This window comes from Furipterus horrens, unplaced genomic scaffold (genome assembly GCF_987537825.1).
Source record: "Furipterus horrens unplaced genomic scaffold, mFurHor1.1.pri manual_scaffold_13, whole genome shotgun sequence".
Classification (NCBI taxonomy): Eukaryota; Metazoa; Chordata; class Mammalia; order Chiroptera; family Furipteridae; genus Furipterus; species Furipterus horrens.
In genome coordinates this window covers 12,999,347-13,018,043 of record NW_028327183.1, presented here as the reverse complement: position 1 = coordinate 13,018,043, position 18,697 = coordinate 12,999,347, and the positions used below count along the sequence as shown (strand labels likewise).

At 48.6% G+C, this 18,697-nt stretch overlaps 1 long non-coding RNA gene across 2 annotated transcripts in view; it reads left to right on the top strand.

Annotated features, from left to right (window-relative positions):
* LOC149994037 (uncharacterized) overlaps positions 1-18,468 on the top strand; it is a 425,899-nt gene extending 407,431 nt beyond the window's left edge. For both annotated transcript variants that reach the window (XR_016507780.1, XR_016507781.1), the window contains one exon: positions 17,905-18,468. This is a non-coding gene — a long non-coding RNA (uncharacterized LOC149994037). The remainder of the gene's footprint in view (positions 1-17,904) is intronic.
* The last annotated feature ends 229 nt before the right edge of the window (positions 18,469-18,697 follow it).

Genomic DNA, 18,697 nt, shown 5'->3' with positions numbered 1-18,697 from the left:
TCAGGAACACTACCACCTCCTAGCCCAGCGTGACCTTGTACTAGCTACTTGACCTTGGATAAGTAATTATCCTTGCTGTGCCTCTCTCTGCTCATTTTTACAACGAGGAACATAATACCGACACAGCATGGTTTTAGGGAGAACGGTGCGGGCTAACCCAGATAAAATGTCCATGGTATTTGCCTCCCCACCTCCAACCTCCTCTCCTGGAAGCAATCTCCTGGGCTGACAGTATAAATAAGGGAGCATAGTGCTGACTCCTGTGGAGCCAAGAGACCTATTTCCAGGGACACATGATTGACACCCTCGGCTCCTCCCAGGACTATGTGAGGGAAAGGGCAGGATTCTGGGCCTTGTGCAATTTTAGCTTAGTGCATAACCGGCAGAGATCCTTTTCTAAAGGGTTACTGTGGACTTTTGCTGCAGGTTGGCATGACCTCGTATACCCAGGTTCTGTTTGCATTGGAAAATCAAATACAAGGAAACATGTTAGACACAAGCTTGTTAAACACTTAACCCCGCTTGCCTGGGAAAGGATGCTGCACATGGGGACCAGCCCCTGGGACAAAGGAGGAAATTGCTGTTGGCCCTTTCCTGGGTCCAAGCCCAGCTTTGCCGTGTGCCTCCCAGCTGCTGCCACTGGGAGAAGCAATTTGTCAACTATACTTCTCTGCTTTATGGTCTGGTGACTTAATAGGATTCGACCGTCCCTGGATTCCATTTCAGTTGGGTCAGACACTGAACTTCAGATTAAAAACTTGAACTGTGAGACAGGTGATGAGCTGGTGAGGGGTGTGGGCACATGGCCACAGGCGGGTTGTAGCTCCCGATGCCCTGTGAGCCAGCGGGATCTATCCCTGTGTTCGTGCTACCACCCAGCCTGAGCATCAAAGATCTCATGTAGCCGTGACCATCCTGCCTCCCTCTAGGCACTGTGGTGGGCCCCACGGGTGAGGAGTCTACCCACTGAAAGGAAGCCTCAGTTTTTATGCACCATGCAATGGAATTCAAAGGTAGGCAGGGACGTTGTCACTGCAAAGGCTTCTTAAGATGACAATGCTCACTTGCCCAATATGTATTTAGTATCACTGTGTGTCAATCACTCTGGCAGTCAGCAAAGAAAATGAAAGAATTTCAACCATGCTGTCAAGGACTTTGCAGTTTGAGTGAGAGAAAGTCAAGGGCATTCATGACTGCAGCGCAGGGCAGAGGCTGATTAGACTGAGGAGCAGGGCTGCTATAAAACCAGGCAGGAGAGGGAAAGCTTTGGGGGTCTTTGAGGAGAGGTGAGAATCTGGAAGGCTTTATAACGGGGGCACCACTGAGCTGAGCTTTGGAAGGAGAGGATGAGGGCCTGCAGACATTGGATTGGGGGGTCTGGCATCGTGCGGTGGGTAGGGAACGGAGTGCTCCGTCATGTCTCAGGCTGGACACTGTGGGGAGACCTGGCCTGATGATGGGTCTGTGGCTGAGAGCAGAAGCTAAGGCTTCTGGGAGATTACTGTGGGCCCTGTTTAAAGCAGTTTCTATGTACGATGCATCTGTGTCTGTCTCTATATCTGGGCACTAATTTGAAGGGAAATAAATTCTACTTATTAAATCTTCACTTCTTTATCAGTTGTTACTCTTCCTGTTTTATGGACGATGAAACTGAGGCCCAAAGAGCAACCTGTGTAAGTCCCTTGTCTGATTGCACCGCTGGTGAGGAGCAGAGCTAGGCTTTGGGCCTGGTGGTTTGGGCCCAGCTTCTGTGCTTGTACCCTCTCTGGTTTGCTGATTTCGATAAGAGGTTCGTAGGTCACTTGCAGCTTGCCTGTCAGCGTGGGTTTCAAAGGGGAGAGCTGGTGAGGAGGTGGGGAAAGAAGTGTGGTGTCTCCCAGAACTGACTGTGCACGGGGTCCACTGGGAGTAGTTTCTGGGCAGAGTCTGCTTATGCGGGTGGCCGGGGAGGGGAACCCCTCTTCCCATGTCATCTCTGCTCCCTGCTGAGCCCTTATCTTAAGCCTTTGGGGTCTCCGCAGTCTCCGAGTCCTTTCTGTGCACCATGTCCCTCCTTCTCCTGCTGCTGTCATGTGGCAATGTCCTCGGCTTCTCTCTAAGTGAAGGCATCATAGAGGGACCATCTTGGAGTGTGAGTAAAGGCAGGAAGGGGACAGCTGGGGATGAGTGCTCATGGTGGGCCCAAAGGCCCACCCTCTGCCCATTGGGTCCAGAGAGGCACCCGAAGAGTTGGGTCCAAAGGGGCAAAAGGTCACTTTTTCATGAGTTTAGAATAATGGGCACTAGCCAGAGGGATGGCACCTACCTTTGACCACGTCAGTAGGTCTTCATCTCACCCGAGAGGTACTAAACAGAAATATTTGAGTTTCTGGTGCAAATGGGCTTAGTCAACATTTGGGATAATATTGTTTAAAAATATAATAGATTTTGTTAGAAATGTTTATAGTAGCATTGCATAAATTCACCCCCCCCCACAAAAAAAACAAAAACAAAAAAAAAAACGAAAAACAACCCCTGGAAATGACGAGTGCAGGCCACCCATCCGTCCATGGGGGAATGACTGAACAAGCGGGGTTCTTTGGTGTGTCTGCACTGTAGTACACTGTGAAGCTACTGAATGATGTAGAAAGATCGGTGTGCAGTAATCCAGAAAGATATTCAGGAAAACACAGTCATGAAATAAAAGGAAGCGGTAGGATAATGTATGCAGTTTGTTACTAGTGTGTGTGAAAAAGAAAAGACATGGAGAGAAAGAAAAAGGAATGTGTGTGTCTAAGCAGAGAGAGAGAGAGAGAGAGAGAGAGAGAGAGAGAGAGAGAGAGAGGAGAGAGAGAGAGGAGAGAGGGAGAGAGCATGATAACAGTGGTAGGAATGTTATCTTAAAGCACTGGTTTGAAGGAAAAGAAATTGTTTATGAAAATTCTTGTTGAACTTTATAAAAAATCATGCATTTATTTTATAGTTAAAAACTCAGTAAACTAAGCTTTGTGGATGAAAATGAAGGAGGAAACAAAAGTGGAGTTAAATTAGGGAGCACGCTAAATGCCAGGATATAGCTTTGTGCAACCCATCACACCCTGAAATTTTTAAATGCAGTTTTCACGTGACATGAGTACCATCGGTGCTGCTGTAATAGTTTTTTGATAAAATAATTTTTGAAATGTTGCCTCATATAGTACACTCAGAGAACTTCAATATACTTACTTATGCCTATCTTATCAAAGGCGCTGAGAAGTCCTGTGGTGGAACAAAACAAAAACCTCAAGCCCTGGCCAGGTGGCTCAGTTGGTTGGAGTGTCATCCCGTGCACCAAAAGGTGGTGGGTTTGGCTCCTGGTGAGGGCATATACCTAGGTTGTGGGTTCTATCCCCAGTTGGGGTACGTAAGGGAGGCAACCAATCGATGTTTGTCTCTCACATGGATGTTTTTCTCTTTTTCTCTCTCTCTCATCCCCCTCCACCCCTCTTCCCCTTCCTCTCTCTAAAAATATCAATAAACATATCAAGTGAAGATTAAAAAATGAAAACCTCAAGGATATTAATCTAGTTAACCAAGATGTATTTGTTTCCTCAGAAAACCCTCCTATTTAGCCTGTGGAACACTTGGTAAAAGCCCTGAGCATAAAATCTTTGATTTCATGGCAAAATGGGAAGCTTCTGGGGGTTTTGAGGGAGAGGACCAAGACCTGAGCTGATTTTCAGGGAACTGTGTAGCAAGAGCCAGATTCAGAAAAGGAGAGAGCCAGAGCAGAAGGGACCAGCTAGGGAGATGTTCCAGCAGTTTAGGGACAAGGTGACAGTAGTGTGGAAGACTGTAGGGGACCGCTCCTTATGGTTTCTGGAATTGTAGCCCAAGCCATAAGGCCCCCCCACCCCACCCCAACCTGGGAGGCCTCTAAGATTCAACAGAAAACTGGAAGGCTAAGAGGCAGAAAGGACCGAAGGCCGCTCAGAGGGTTCCCATGGGAATTGGGTGTAAAGAATGCTTATTATGCTTTAGAGCTTGCTCTGCTCTTCTTATCTCTTAACTATAAACAATCTGTAGCTAACAACATATGAAACCTTGCACCTAATGCCAGTGTGGCATCAAGATGTTTAATAGACCCTGACGCGAACTGGTCACTGTGTTCTCTGTAGTGATATCTGTAATCAGTAACTGTCAACTGTAATCCAAGAGTCTGAAAGCTAATTGATGATTTCTGAATTTTGACCTTGTATCTCCCACACATACCTTCCTCAATAAAAGGCACAGGAGACGGAAGTTCTGCGCACTTCTCCCCTAGAGAGATTTGCCACCTCCCATCCCTCCAGACAAAATACAGTGTCCTGGGGAAATTTGTTCTCTCAGCTGTGATCCTGAAATCTCTGCTGGACAGGGAGTTTCCAGCCGAGGCGGGGCACTGGAGGCCCAGCCGTAGAAGACAAAGCTGTGGAGGTGGAGTTGCAGCCAGGACAGTTGTGACATTGCCAGGATAAAGTCACCAGGGCTTGGCCAGAGAGGGGGTGCAAAGAAAGATGGGGGGAAAGGTTGAAAGCAGCTTATGTGCTTGGCTGCTAGGGGTCTGGGGCTCTTTGTGGTGGGGGATGCTAGAGGAGGAACAGGTTTGGGGTCCAGGAAGAGGGTGATCATGAACTGAGTTTGAGGAGCTAAAGAAAATGTCCAATAAACCGCTGGTGGTGCAAACCTGCAAAGCACAACTCTCCTGAAACCACACAAACCTACCGCTGGTCGGGAAGGAGGACGCTGGCCTCGCTGGGCTGGATTTTCATTTGACCATCTTGATGAGGCCGTCAGGTGGGACCGAGGGAGGTTCTGTCCCTCAGAGGGAAATCTGGTCCTCAGTAAGTGAGCCTTTCACGGTGCAGGGGAGGGAACTCTTGCCTTTTCTCCGACACTGATTCTCCCGTGTCGGGACTTCTGAGAGGGCAAACATGAAACTGTGGGCTCCTGGGTGGTGTGACTTCAAAGCCACGTCATGGAGGCAAACCCAGGGCTGGAATGTCAAATTTTCTGCGTCAGTGATCTCACTTTTCAATAGCGATGTGATTCTTTAAGTTTGTTTCCCTTGATTTTCCTTAAGTCTGTAATCTGGGTGGAAGGTCCCAGCTGTAGCTATTTCCATTGTGCCATCAAGAACTAAGGAGAGGGTCCTGTGTCCACATTTGGGCCCGGAGGTTTACAGCAGGAGACAGCGCCCCCCGGAGGTCAGTGTGGAGTTGGCAGTGGCGTTGGTGACGAATCTTAGACTCAGAGGCTGAAGGTCAGGTTTCATTCTGTGCGGTCTCGCTGCTCCTTCCCACGTGGGCATCTCTCCTCTTCCAACCTGGAAAGAGGGTTTTCCATACACATGCACTATCTTTAGGTCATAACCCATTGACCTCTCTAGGTGGGGATGAAAGACAGTAAGGTGTTCTTGCGTCCTGTTCACAGTATCCACCAAGATGCCCTTGACTCTACGCCTTCACGAGATAAACGGTCTGCATCTCGAGGGTGGAATGCTGAGGTTTCAGGGTTTTCTTCACACCCTGTGTATACCTATTTTGTGGCAGGAAGAAACATCACTGTCACACCATTAACAGAGAGGGTCAAAGCATCATGACCAAGGCATGCCGCATACTCCCTCAGTCTCTGCGTAAAGATAAAGACACAGCCCCGCAGAATGGCAGGAAGCCCCAGCAAACACCTCCGAGCTGTGGTCTGTCGGGAAGTGGCTTCATTACAGAGCAAGATCAATGGGATTGATCTGCAGATGGGTTATCAGATCGCCAGGGCTTAGTATCAGAAGGAGCTGGCTGAGACTTCGGGAGTTTCTGGTAACTCTGGGTGCAAATCCAGTTAGCATCTGCCCAGAGCTTTTAATATTTCCCCCTCTCCTATGAAAAATATCCTGTGGCTTATGTAGCTCATCTGAAGCATGTTGCTTTACGTAACCCCTGAAGGTCTCTCCTCCCTGGCTGTCAAGTCTCAACAAGGGAACTGCCTGAGAATGGGAACTGGGTTCAGTCTGAGGCCACACAGGTGGTTTGTGGCAGAGCCAGGCAACCTGGCTTCCTGACAAGTCGTGACATGTGTCTTCCCCAGTTGAACAGGAAGACAATGATGGGATGTCTACCTAGTGCTGGGCATCATCCTTTTTCCGGGAGAAACAAAGCTGGAAATTAAGGGTTCTTGCTGGAGGCACACACGGAGCTTTGGAGGAGCTTCCCACAATGGGGCAATTTATGCATCGGACAGCGATCCTGTGAAGGGAGCTGTCTGGTTTCTTGGGTCCATTGCTGTATCCCCATGGCCTGGCATGGCACCTGGTATACAGGAGGTGACGCATACAGATTTGCTGAATGACTGATAATTACAAGATACTGTGTTCTCATCACGTTCAAAGGTGATTCATTAAAGCTCAGGAGAGGGTCATTGGTGAGCTGGATCTGGGAGGGTGAGAAGAAGTTCACAGGGAAACACAGACTGAAGTCAATTCTAGGTAAAGGAAACAGCACCACCAGGAATCTGACATTGCATGCATGCCGACGCCCTGGGACGGGGCTGTTCTTGGTCCTGCGTGTGGCCAGAGTCCACCTGCAGGTGGGCTGGAACAGCTGGGGAAAGAGACCAGGGGCCTGATCGCGGAGAGGGTCTCAGCCTTGCAAAGGAGACTTGACTTTATGGCAGCGGGCCATCAAAAGGAGACTTCTTGCTCTAGTTAACTGCTTCTGAGCTGCAGAGAGGGCAGAAAGGGACATCCTTGTGCGTCGCTATGCTGTTTGCCTTCTCTGAGGCTGGGAATGTTCAAGATGAGGTTGTCACACGAGTGGACTGAAATGTCTCATCGCCCTTGTGGCAGATGTCGTCTGCTCCGGCTCCTCGGGTCCAATCTGGTCCCTTGGGATCCAAGCAGTGCCTGTATTCCCGTAGTGTTTGCAGGAGGCTTAGCACTTGCGAGCCCAGGAAACACCAGATTTCAGGGAGGGGCTGTGGAGAGGCGTGAGGTGTGAGTACAGAGGATCTTTGCAGAAGAAGATACATTGCAGATGGGAAAGGGAGGCAGATATTCTGAAAAGCTTAAGCAGCTCTGTTTGGAGCAGGCTTGACTGTACTGGGGGAGGGGTGGGAGCATCAGTATTAGAGTTTGTTGGGCTGGGACTTAAACTCAGCCCAACCTAATGCCTAGTGGTTGGGGGTTTTGTTTAATCCCCGTTTTTCCACCTGAAAAATGTGGGTAATAGGATCCATCATGCAGTGTCACCGTGCAAACGCTAGTTACTAGGTCTCGCTCCTGCCTCCTTTCTCTCTTTCCTCCAGTGACACAGCTTGACCTCACAGGGCATTTGGAGAGGGAAGGCTGGTATTTCTGATTCTTAAAGGAGCGGATCTCCATGGTGGGATGTAACTGGCTGTGTCGCATGAGATGGACAACAGCTGGGGTGTGAGGAAGGTCTAGATGTGGGGCTGTGGGTACTCAGGGGAAGGGGTGGTCAGCCTTCCCACTGGTGCGGGAAAGGGCAGGGTTGCCCAGGGACCCTGGAGTCTCGTGAGGTGCTGAGAATTTTAACATTTGGAACTGGAAAAAAAAGGGGAGGGGAGAGCTTTTGAGTGAGGGGCATCTGACTCTAACAGCACTGTGAAGTGGTTTTGGGGGTGAGGGGTTGAGAAAGACAAGGGAACAGGAGGCTGTAAAACCCTCAGAGATATTGGGGGCCATTTTGGAGACCCAAGCATCCTGAGATCAGGGATACAGACTTTACTGAGGTTCAGAAACATCCCAGCCAAGAAGGAGGAAAATAAAAGGAGAAGATGGCCCCTCCCCCTTCCTTCTTTTCCTTCTCCAGCCTTGGAACTCCACAACTTTTTGGTGTCTGCAAGTTAGGTCCTCAACAGAAAGTCCCCCATGAGACCTTCCATGTTCGGTCTTCTGCTTGAAGAGGGTAGATGGTGGGGAAGGGAGTGTGGAGCGCATTGTCCTGTCTCCTTCATAACCACGGGAAGATCCCATGGTGCCCACCTCTGGTCACACACACACACACACTGCTGGGTGGGGCACCACCCATGGCCCAGCATCAGCATGCTGAGCAGGAGGGGGTATGCTGCCAGCCCCTCCTGTCTCCTGAAGGCAGTTTCTCTTCTGCCCCATCCTTGGGGTCTCGTCTATGTTGTTGATCAAAACTTGCATTCCAGAAGTCGGGGGCAGATTCCCAGCAGAATACCAGTGCTGACATTTAATTTAAAAGCCAAGATGCTACTTGGTAAAAGTTTGCTCTGTTGTATCTCAGTTCTTGCTGTAGACCAAAGCTACTTCCAAAGAAAACAGGCATTCTGAACATTTAAAATTCCTCTCTGATGACTTTCTTACCAGTGGGAACATGTAAATAGTGAGGCACCATCCTACGTGGATGAAAGAGCATCAGGATGAAGTCCCAGCAGTCCTGTTACAGACGTGAGGAGCAAGGGTCAAATAAGGAACAAACGCATTTAGTTAGCAAGTATTTTTTAAGTGCATTCAATGTGAACACTGTGGGTTCAGAGATGAAAGAGGCTCACAGCAGTGTGGTCTTCCAAACATACAAATCTGATTGTGCCATTTCTCTGGTTCAGACCCTGTGACAGCCTCCCACTTTACCTTAAATAACCTCCTTTATTTAGTTGGTAAGGCCCTGTATGATCTGGCCACTACTTACGGCTCCATACTTAATGCTTCTTGTGCCTCTTGTCTACACATTTCCTCTATTAAGTTCAAACATGACAAGCTTACTGTGGCTCTGGCCCTCTTAATAGGCTGTGCTTTCTTACTGAAAAATCCTTTCTTCTGCTCTTCATGCAGTGGGCTACTTTTTTCCCCTTTAGGTTCTAGTTAAAAATGTTATCTCTCTAAAAGGCCTCCCATGACCACACTCTAGCTACTATCCACCTTCATTATTCTTTGTCAAAGTACCTGGTTTTCTCCTTCTGTAGGACTGATAATAATTTAAAATCTATTATTCACTTTTCAACACCTTCCTCATTCACTGGGTTCAAGCCCTATCATGGCAGGCAACATGTCTATTTTATTTATTGATGTGTGACTCCTATACCCACATATGCTAGACACAGAGATGCCAAGTACCTATCTGTGGAATAAATGAACACATGCATGTAGCATGAATAAAGGTGTGAATGGAAGCACAGACCCTCTCCACTTCCTGTGGCTCCCAGGGCACTAGCATTGAGCCCATTCCTGATAACACATTATAACACTGTAACAGTGGTCCTCCAGCTGGGCAGAGCCCAGAGCACTCTGTCCCTGAGATGGTGGTGGTGGGGGAGGTGACTATTTCAGAATTATAGAAAGCCATCTATAAGAGGTTCCTTTTGAGCTGGTTTTGAGGATGAGTTTTTCAAGACTCTGAAAGACAGGTTTTTTTCAGGCAGAGGAAGTAAACAGTATGCCCTATTACATAAACAACAAATATTTTATAGTATAAGTATGTCCCATGCAATATTTTTACATATATCCTAGTCTGGACCAGGAAGAGTTCACACAGCATGCTTGTACATGAGGGATGCATGGAACTCAGGCTGCCTTGGGGGGTGTGGGATAGCTCTGCTGTGGGAAGGTACCTGATGTTGAGCAGAAGAGCATGGCTTTCATTCCGTGACCAGTGGTTTATAAGTAGGAGGCTAGCCAGATCAGAATTTGTCAACCCTGTGAGCAACCAACCCCACCTTCTTTCACCGCAGAGAATCCCCCCACCTAGACTGGAGCTGGTGCTGTATGAGTACACCCCATAGTCGAATGGGAACGTGTCTTTGGTCTGGGTTCCAGTTCTGTGTGATCTGGGTAAGCTGCTTGCCCTCCCTAGGTGTTGGCTACCCCACTGCTAGAATGGAGGGGTTGACCAGATGTCTTAAAGCCCCACTGAGTTTCAGCAGCATGGAGATCTCTTTTTGAGACCTATGAAACATTCCAGTGGTAGTATCCAGGGGAGAACTGCAAGGCAAAGATTTCGGTGTCCACAGTCAATGACTTCACTTGTGTGAGTGAAGTCCTCCCTCCTTCCTTGGTGCATTAGACAGGGATGACTTTTAGGAAAAGACGACGGAAGGAAAGTAGAACAGGGCAAAAGAAAATAAGCCAAGGAGGGTGTTTTCTGAAACAGAGACGTGCTTTAGGCTGACCTCATGGGGAGCTCTGGAAAGTTGTCCCCTCAAGAAGTAAGGGGTCTGAGCTTTGGGGCCCAATGAGTCAGTCATTCACTGGCTATGTGCTGACACTGTGTGGGGCACAGTGTGGGAATAACCTCCCTGCCCACTGTGGTCCTATGTTCCCATCAGGCATTGGCCATGCTCCGGAGATGGCTGCAGCTGTGAGCTATTAGCAACCAGTCTCACGTGGTTGGGGGTGGTTACAGCCACTTAGGAAAGAGAGTGTGGGCAAAATAGTGAAGGAGTTGACTCCAGGTCATTAGCTCTCAGAGTGTTTATGTAAACAATTACAGGGTGCATCTTTTTGTCTGGGACTTGGTTTTGGTATCTCTGTCATAGGAAAATTGCATTTTCACCCCCTAAGGAGTCTATCCCTGATCCAATGTTCTGTAGTTCGACTGCGTTAGTTCAAAGTAGCTTTCACACTAATGTGTCTGTGGTTTCCCAAAGGAGCGTTCTATGGTTTTCAGTAGTCACTGATTATCAAACTCTATTATAGTTGGCTGAGCCTCATCTGTGAAATGGGAGCCGTAACAGCATACTTCCTACATGGGTAATATGAACGTGGATAGAAGAATGTATAAAAAGTGCTGACCATCCATTCTCCTCATCCTCTTCCTAATATCCGCCATGCACAACTTTGTAAGAAGTTTGGAGCATGTTGTCTTGAGGACTTAACCATCTTCATTTTTCTGATTGAGGAATGAAGGCATATTTTCTTATTAAATGAAGAGAGATGTTCAGTCAGGCTGGGTTTTTAGGAGTGAGGTTCAAGGTGTTGGCCAGAACTTATGAAATCTACCATTTTCCTTACCCATGTGTTCTCTGTGCTGCTTTGGATAGTGTCACGGGAGGCTTCAGGGAGTGGGACAGACCTGGATGGAAACTTTCCTCAGCACATTGCCTTAGGAAAACCACATGCAGATGGGGTTGTACTGATTTGAGGAAACAGAAGGAAACTCATTCACGGTTTTGAAACTTGACATTTCTTAGCTTCCCACCAGCTATGTCATGTGTACTATATTTGCAGTGCTTCTTGGCCTGACTCTCCAAACTCAAAATTCAGGAACTTCACTTGACATTTCCTTCTCTTCGGGGCAAGAGAGACAAAGAGGGAGGACGCCATGGGGTAGAGGAAGACTGTGGGCCCTGGAGATGTCCAGACCGAGGTCTGTCCTGGCTCTGGTGTTGAGTCACTGTGTGCTCTTGCTCGGGTCTCCTCTCTCTGAGCCTGACTCCCCTCCTCTGTGAAATGGGGATAATCCCTAGTTCCCGGGGATGACACAGGCTCAAGGGGGAGTCAAGTTTATACAGCGCTCACGTCATGCTGTGTGCAGAGTAGGTTATCATGTGTCGTGATAAGGATGTATTTAAATAGCTCTCATGACATTGTTATCATCCCCAAGGAAACTGTTCAGCCTTACAATGATATATATGAGCAGCAACCTCTAAGCCGGTATGTGGGTCTCACTCTGAATGGAGCCTTTACCACGCTCCTGTTCTGCCTCCTTCCTCTGGGGGCTCCTCCTCTCCCCACCGAGCTTTGGGGGGCAGCTGCATAGCCCTGGTCTCCGTGTCTCGCGAACTGACTCATAGAGGAACTTCCCAGTGTGAGGTGGAGGTGATCTCTAAGAATGGACACGTGGAAAGAGAGGCTGACCTGTGCTGGCACCACGAGGTGCGTAGCTCTCTCAGTGATGAGCATGAGGACCCTACGAAGCGCATGCTCCTGTGAGTGACACAGCTTGGGAGGGAGGGTGATGTGCCATGTGATAGAAGTGGGAGCCAACGGGGGGCGGAGGCACGCAGATTGGACCACCCCCAGCTGTGCGTCACTGAGGCCGGTGGGCACCCCCACAGAGGCAGACAGGTTGGGGAGCGACAAAGGCTTATTTGGGACTGTGGCATGGGGCGCCCGCCCAGGCATATATCTGGGTGCCAGGTTGGAGTCCCGGCCACGAAGGGCATGGAGGAGACCGCCAGTGTATACATTTGGCTCTCCACGGGGGAGACTGGTTTCACCTGGAACAGCGTCCACACACAGGGTGGGCTCAGCGTTAGGGCAGTCAAGTCAGCATCCTTATGGCGTTGGGCACACAGTGACTGGATGGCCCCCTCACGGGTTCTTCTCCCTCACAGCCTGGGCCAGCAGAGCACCGGGGTGTTGCGGTGGGCAGGTGCAGTCTCGCCCTCCTGGGTCGGTGGGCTCGGCAAAGTTCAGTGTTCCCCGGTGTAGTTGGAGGTTTCAACAGAGAATGGATGAGCGCAGGCCCCCGACATCAGAAAGAGGGGGCTCATTCTGGACACAGTGGGTTCTGGCGTTGAGGAAATGGCCCGCTAAGTGAGGCATAGATGGGATCTGTAGGCTCCGGGTCCTCATCGCTTGGACGGTCTCTGTTTCTGCGAGAACGGCTCAGGGGACCAGGCTGCTACTGTGCCCCCCCTGTCCTCGCTCTCTCTCTCTTTCCCGGGTCCCCATTAGGAATGTTGTCTCGTTTGCTCTGGAACCCAGGCAGGTCTACCTCTGGCTGCAGACCTGCACCCTGGCTCACTTTCCAAAGCCTTCCCAGTGGAGGAGGGGAGCCCGCGCTCCCGCCGCTCCCTCTGCTGCCTCTCTGTCCTTTCACTGTCTTCCCTGCACCCCAAGTACCTGTCTGATAGTCTGAGCGCCATCCTGGTGGGGCAGAGCCCCCTTCCCTCCTCAGGACCCCTCTTCCTCCTCACATCAGACTGCCTGCATCTGCACCCAGGGAGGGTGCCCATGTCCCCACACTGTCCGCCTGCTCCTGCAAGCTCACGTAGAGTGCATTACAGACACCCTGTGCCAAGCACTTCCCGTTACGGAGCACGTGGACATCAGCGCTTGTTCTATGAGGACTGAGTGCCATCCCGTGTTTCATGGCCCAGGAGAAGAGGGCTGCACATCTTCCCCAGCCTGGTGTGAGCCCACCTGTGACCGCTGCAGCTGCCCCTCTCTCAGGGCTAGGAGGGCTGCCCTCTTGTCAGCAACTTCTCCTGGCTGTCCGTGCCCCACGCCCACCGGGCCCCAGGGCAGCCTGATGCTGCAGAGAGTCTCCATCTCTTGGCCCATGTGCCTCCATGGGTCGCTCTTCCTGAGCTCTTTAGCTCCTTCAGACTTGGAACAGAACATGTTCTCCCGCTCTGGGAAGTTCCCATGGACACAATGCTCTGTACTCCACTCACCCTACTGGCGTTCCTCCTTTCCTGCCCCCTAGCCCCAGTGAACACGCTGCACACGACGTATCCCTGCTCTGCGTGGCCATGGCCCTGTCAACTCCATGCTGCTGTTCCCACCTCCCTTTCCTTGACCAATCCTCAACTTGCGTCACCGAACTCAGGTATCACCTTTCTAGGACAGCCTCCCATGCAGACTGCTCTACTTCTGCCCGTCTCAGATTGGGTCCCTCCCTCCTCTGTGTCCCCATAATGCAGCGGGATGTGGGGACGGCCAGAGCCACTGTCCTAGTCTTTGGGGGTGCCCAGCCCACAGTAACCTAGGCCACCCCCCGTTGTTACTTTTAGGGTCTCACACAAGAGGTTGGTGTGGTTGACTCTCATCCAGAGAAGGGGCTGCTGTCACCCCAGTGTCCAGTACAAGGTTTAGTAGAAACTAAGTGCTCAAAATAGAAGGAATGAATAAAGGAGGATAGAACAGGGAGAGGTCTAGGGTCCCCAACCATCACTATGAGAATTAGTCATTGGTTGAGAGCAGCGGGACAAACAGGCTTGCCTTTCTGATTATAGAGTAGCATGAATAGCAGCTGAAAGATCTTTCATCCGTGGTCTGCGTCTTAAATACTGTGGTGTGAACATGTGAGTGTGTATGGGTTGGGTGGAGGTTCCTTGGCCTCACGGTGCCCTGTCTTCCTGCAAGAGACAGAGGGGCAGACCCTGAGGGGTGGGTGGAGCCCTGTGTCCACTGTTGTGGAAACCTGGGCATCTGCTGTTGCTGTGGCTTAGGAGCAAAGGCCTGAACTGCTGCTGGGGACCCCGGGTGACACAGACCTGGGGGTTCATGAGTGGATGATGAATGTTGTCTTATTTCTGAATAATTGAAGAGCACCTTCCACCTGTGGGGATTTGCTTTGAAGGTCTCAGAACATATTTAGTGATCAAGGAGGCTGCCTGTGCATGAGTTTAAAAGGGGAGAGAGGAACCCCCAGTGTAGATCAAGTTTACCCTAAGTAACTGTGTTCCACGCGTAGCGGCTGCGTCACAACGCCATTTACCGCGGCCCTGCCTTCCGGGCCCATCTGCACGTACACACCACCGTGCTTCTGCAGCAAAGCCTCAGTCCGGGATGCAGAGGAGCAGACAGGGGTTTGCTGGGCTTCTGGGGGCCAGACATCTTCCCAGGACAGAATCATTCCGACCAGGGCCTCTCAGAAAGCAGAGGCAACACCTGTGTTCTCTCTCTGAGCCTCAAACTTTTGCTTTTCTCTGAGACGGAATTAGAGGTGTCAGACTGGCCCGTTGTATGACGTTGTGGTGATGCATGTGAGGACGTGTCACTTGTCTGCCCTTGTGGGATCCTTGGCACTTCCTTCCTCCCTGGCAACTTGGGGAATAGCAGCAGGTAGGTTTCCATCTCAGAAGAAAAGGCTGAGTTACAGGAGCTGGAGCAGACCGATTCCAGAAGCCCCCAGGCCGCCTCTTGGGGCCTCCGGAGAGTAAGATAGAAGTTCTCCCCTTGCTGAACCCAAATTAAAATTTGGGCAGGAAACAGAAGTTACTCAAAGGAATGAATAACCCCAAGTGCCATGATGTACAGAATTTACACGTAAAGTTAGGTGGATAGGCATGCCCCATACCGTTTTCCTTTTCTAAACAATGCTGATAAGGAAGAAAAGGAGGTAAATAGGGCTAGAAATGTTCAGATACTTGGCTTGTGTTCAGGGACTTGTAATGGAATTCCAGCTTGGACGATTCCTTGACCCCTCCACGTGTGCCTCTTTACAGAACTCCATGGTGGTGCATAAAGCCCATCACAACTTCAATGGGGTAAGACTTACTCCTGAAGGGGTTTCAGCTGGGAAATTCTCGGCGCCCGAGCAGCCATCCTATATTTCAATTATGGACAGAAAATAACTTTTTGATGGAATGCGCGAGTGCAAACAAAATGCAGTTTTATTAGGGCTGTTATTTTTTTCCTCAAGAATGACTTCCTTTGTGTGGCAATAGGATGCTTTCAGGAAGCTATTGTTTCTGGCACTGCTGGTGTTTAAGCACCAGAATGAACCTGCTTTCAGTAATTTAAAGCAATTTTGTTTTCCAAGTTAATTAACGGAATGATTCTTGATGTTTGACAATGAGGGATAGCACAGGAACAGGGTGAGGCAGCTTCCCCTCTTACCGAAGGGAGTTGGGTCTACCACATTTGTTTAGACCCAGCACCGTTATCAGAGAAGAAAGGGAGCAGACAGAGGGGTGATGAGCTTTTCTGGGTCAGACATTTTCCTAAGCATGCCATAACCCAGACCTGCGCTTACCACAGCTTCGTGTTCACACGTGAATAACCTGAAGATCATAATCTGAGGATATGACCCAATAGGGATGGGGTGAGACCCTCTCCCAAGTAAAACCCCATTTTAAGTTGTGTATGAGACAGAAGACGCTAGCTACTACACCCCATGGGAAACCTTAGAAAATAAATCTTATAACCTCAAGGAGAAACTGTAAGCAGTGGGGGTAACTAAATCCCTTGGTCCAATTACCTAGATATGAAAACACATCACCTTGACTCAGGGATTTCATGATGATCAATCAATACAGACCCATGGGTGCAAACACCAATGACAATTCTGTCCTGAAGATACAACTCCTATAAACAAACAGATGTTCCAGGGTTTACTTCACCTGACCAGGTTCTGTAAAAACAACTCTTAATAGTTAGATGTGGGCACTCAGTTTCTTTGCTATTAGTGCGAATGCTTTGCTTTCAGCATACACAGCCCAAGCCATGTTAGGTTATACTTGGGGATGAAGAGGCATAAAAGTTCTGTCTCGTTTTGTCTTTTATTCTTATTAACGTGCCCAGTGGGGCTTCTTAAAAAAGGGTTTATATTTATTACGATGTTTTAAGAATACTGTTCAAAATGAACAATAATAAAATAAGTGTAAGTACCCTCTCTAATACATTAGATTAAAAAGGGGATCGTGAAAGACAGCATCATAAATGTAATAGACAAGAGATAGGAAGTGGGCTGTAATCCTGAATCTTATCACTCACCAGCAGCGTAGGCTTGGGTGGAGCTTCTCCATTTCAACCTTCCAGGGTGCTAGGAGTGTCACGAGGGTTGAGCAGGAAAGTCCTGGGGGGCATTGCACAAAATAATGTTAAGACACCCTGTGTGATGAGTCTAGATGGTGACATGACCATACTCCTTTACTGAGGAAGCTCCCTGAGATCCCCACCCCAATCAAGGAGACAGCCAGGCCTGTAGGGAATGATTCTGCCCTCCCTGATCACAGCTGGTTGTTCCAGAATGTAGACACAGTCTGAGTGTCCTATGGACAGAGGCACTCTGGGGGCTTCCCTCTAGGGCCAGGCTCTGCAACAGAACGTTCTGTAGGCTCCAATGTCCAATGTCATAGGCACTACTAGCTACCTGTGGATACTGAGCACCTGGCATGTGGCTAGTGTGACTGAGGAACTGAAATTTTAATTTGACTTAAATTTATATTTAGCTTAAATTTAATAGCTAGTGTTATTATATTGGATAACACCTCTCTAGAGTCCAGTTTTATGGCCTTTGGCTTCTACTGAGGAAATTCCCAGAGCCTCTTTTATCTCCTTTGCCAGGCTTGGCTATTACATCAGTTTCATAAGACACTCCAGGAACTTTTCAATAAGTCCCCCAATTTATTTCCACTAGGCAAAGGAGACTTAAAATAGCATATTAATTAAGAGCTTAAATACTGTTCTTTTGTGGAGGGATGTTTGTTCATCACGTTAAAGCTGTACAGATGTTGGGCCTCTTACGGCCCACGGGTGTCCCACCAAAGTAAGGTTTGAAAAAGGTGGAATGACTCTTTCATGCCCACTTAACAGCCTGAACAAACTGCCTTACCAAGTAACAGGCAATCCTGTTTGAAGTATGAAGGAGTTCATGGCATGATGAAGGTGACTTATTTACGCAACAGTTCCACCAAACGCAAGAGCAGTAGCCTGGGTGAGAAGCTATGTCATTCCTCTGACCCTCACTAGCTGCATGACGATAAAGAATCTTTAAAAGTAAGAGTATTGTTCTACTAAACTATAATAAGCTATAAACTGTAGGGCCTTGCCACTGTCCTATTTGCTGGTATACTCTTACCCAGCATGGAGTACACTGTTGTTTAAAGCGTCTATGATAAAAAAATGAATGTGCTATTCCTCAGATCTGGTCTACAGGGAAAATGGGAGCTTTAGCTTGAAGTTGGACCAAATTTGGGCCAAAGGCTAAAAAAGTCCCAAGGATGTACAGGTGCTCGTTCCATTAAAAGGGTCCCAATTTGACATTTGTGGGTGACTCTGATTGTCAGTGACCTTGAGCCACTTCTCCATGCCATGAACTTTGATCTCCTCCAATAAGACTAATGGGGACTTTACAGTATAAACACTGTAACTATTATCACATCATAGTGCATACCGTCCTCTAGGGAGTCAGGGCGGTAGATGTCCTCGTCTCTCCATCACCATCATCAACGTGTCCTTGTTCTTCTTTGCAGATGGGGACAGCAGAAGCCAGTGGATTCATAGCCCACTGTTAATGAGAGGAGGAGAAAGAATTCACAGCTGGGTCTTCTGACTCTGACTCTAAATCCCACACTTAGTAGAGAAGAACACCTGTATCTGCTCGAAAATTTTATGGAGACAGTTGAAATAACATATGCTTAATACTTTGGAGAAAAATGTGAAGCATATTAAAAGATTGCGTTTGAAGAGATGAGAAGGGCAAGAGTGTCACTTTTGGGGGGGTCTGCATTTTGAGGCATATGATTGGATGATGCCTACAGTATGAAGATAGACTAACAATTACGGTGGAATTGGGAGCAGGCCTTCCATGGAAGCAGGATTCCTGTTGTTATGTGTAATTATAGCTGTTTTGGCACCTAGCACGTTCTGTTCTTACAACAGCCCAATACAGTCAATACTATTATCTCTTAGTTTTAATATGGACAAGTTTTGATACAGAAAGGTTACATGATATGCCTAAAGATCACAGAACTAAAAGTTGGCCAAGATTCACACTGGAGATCAGCCTGACTACAAAGCTCAAGTTCTAAGTTATGACTGCCTTCTTGTTAATTAGAAATCTTTAATAAAAATTTCCTTAGTGATCCATCTCTGTGTTACTGGTACCACCTGAAGAGAAGGAGCCTGTGTCTACACTGGGTAAAGCACAGGACTTCTAGCCATCGGCCTCAGAAACCCCAGGGTGAGGAAGGCCTCAAAGATATCAGCTTCTAGGTATTTCCTCTATGGGATTAACACTTAAATGCCATGGCTTTCCTTAAACAG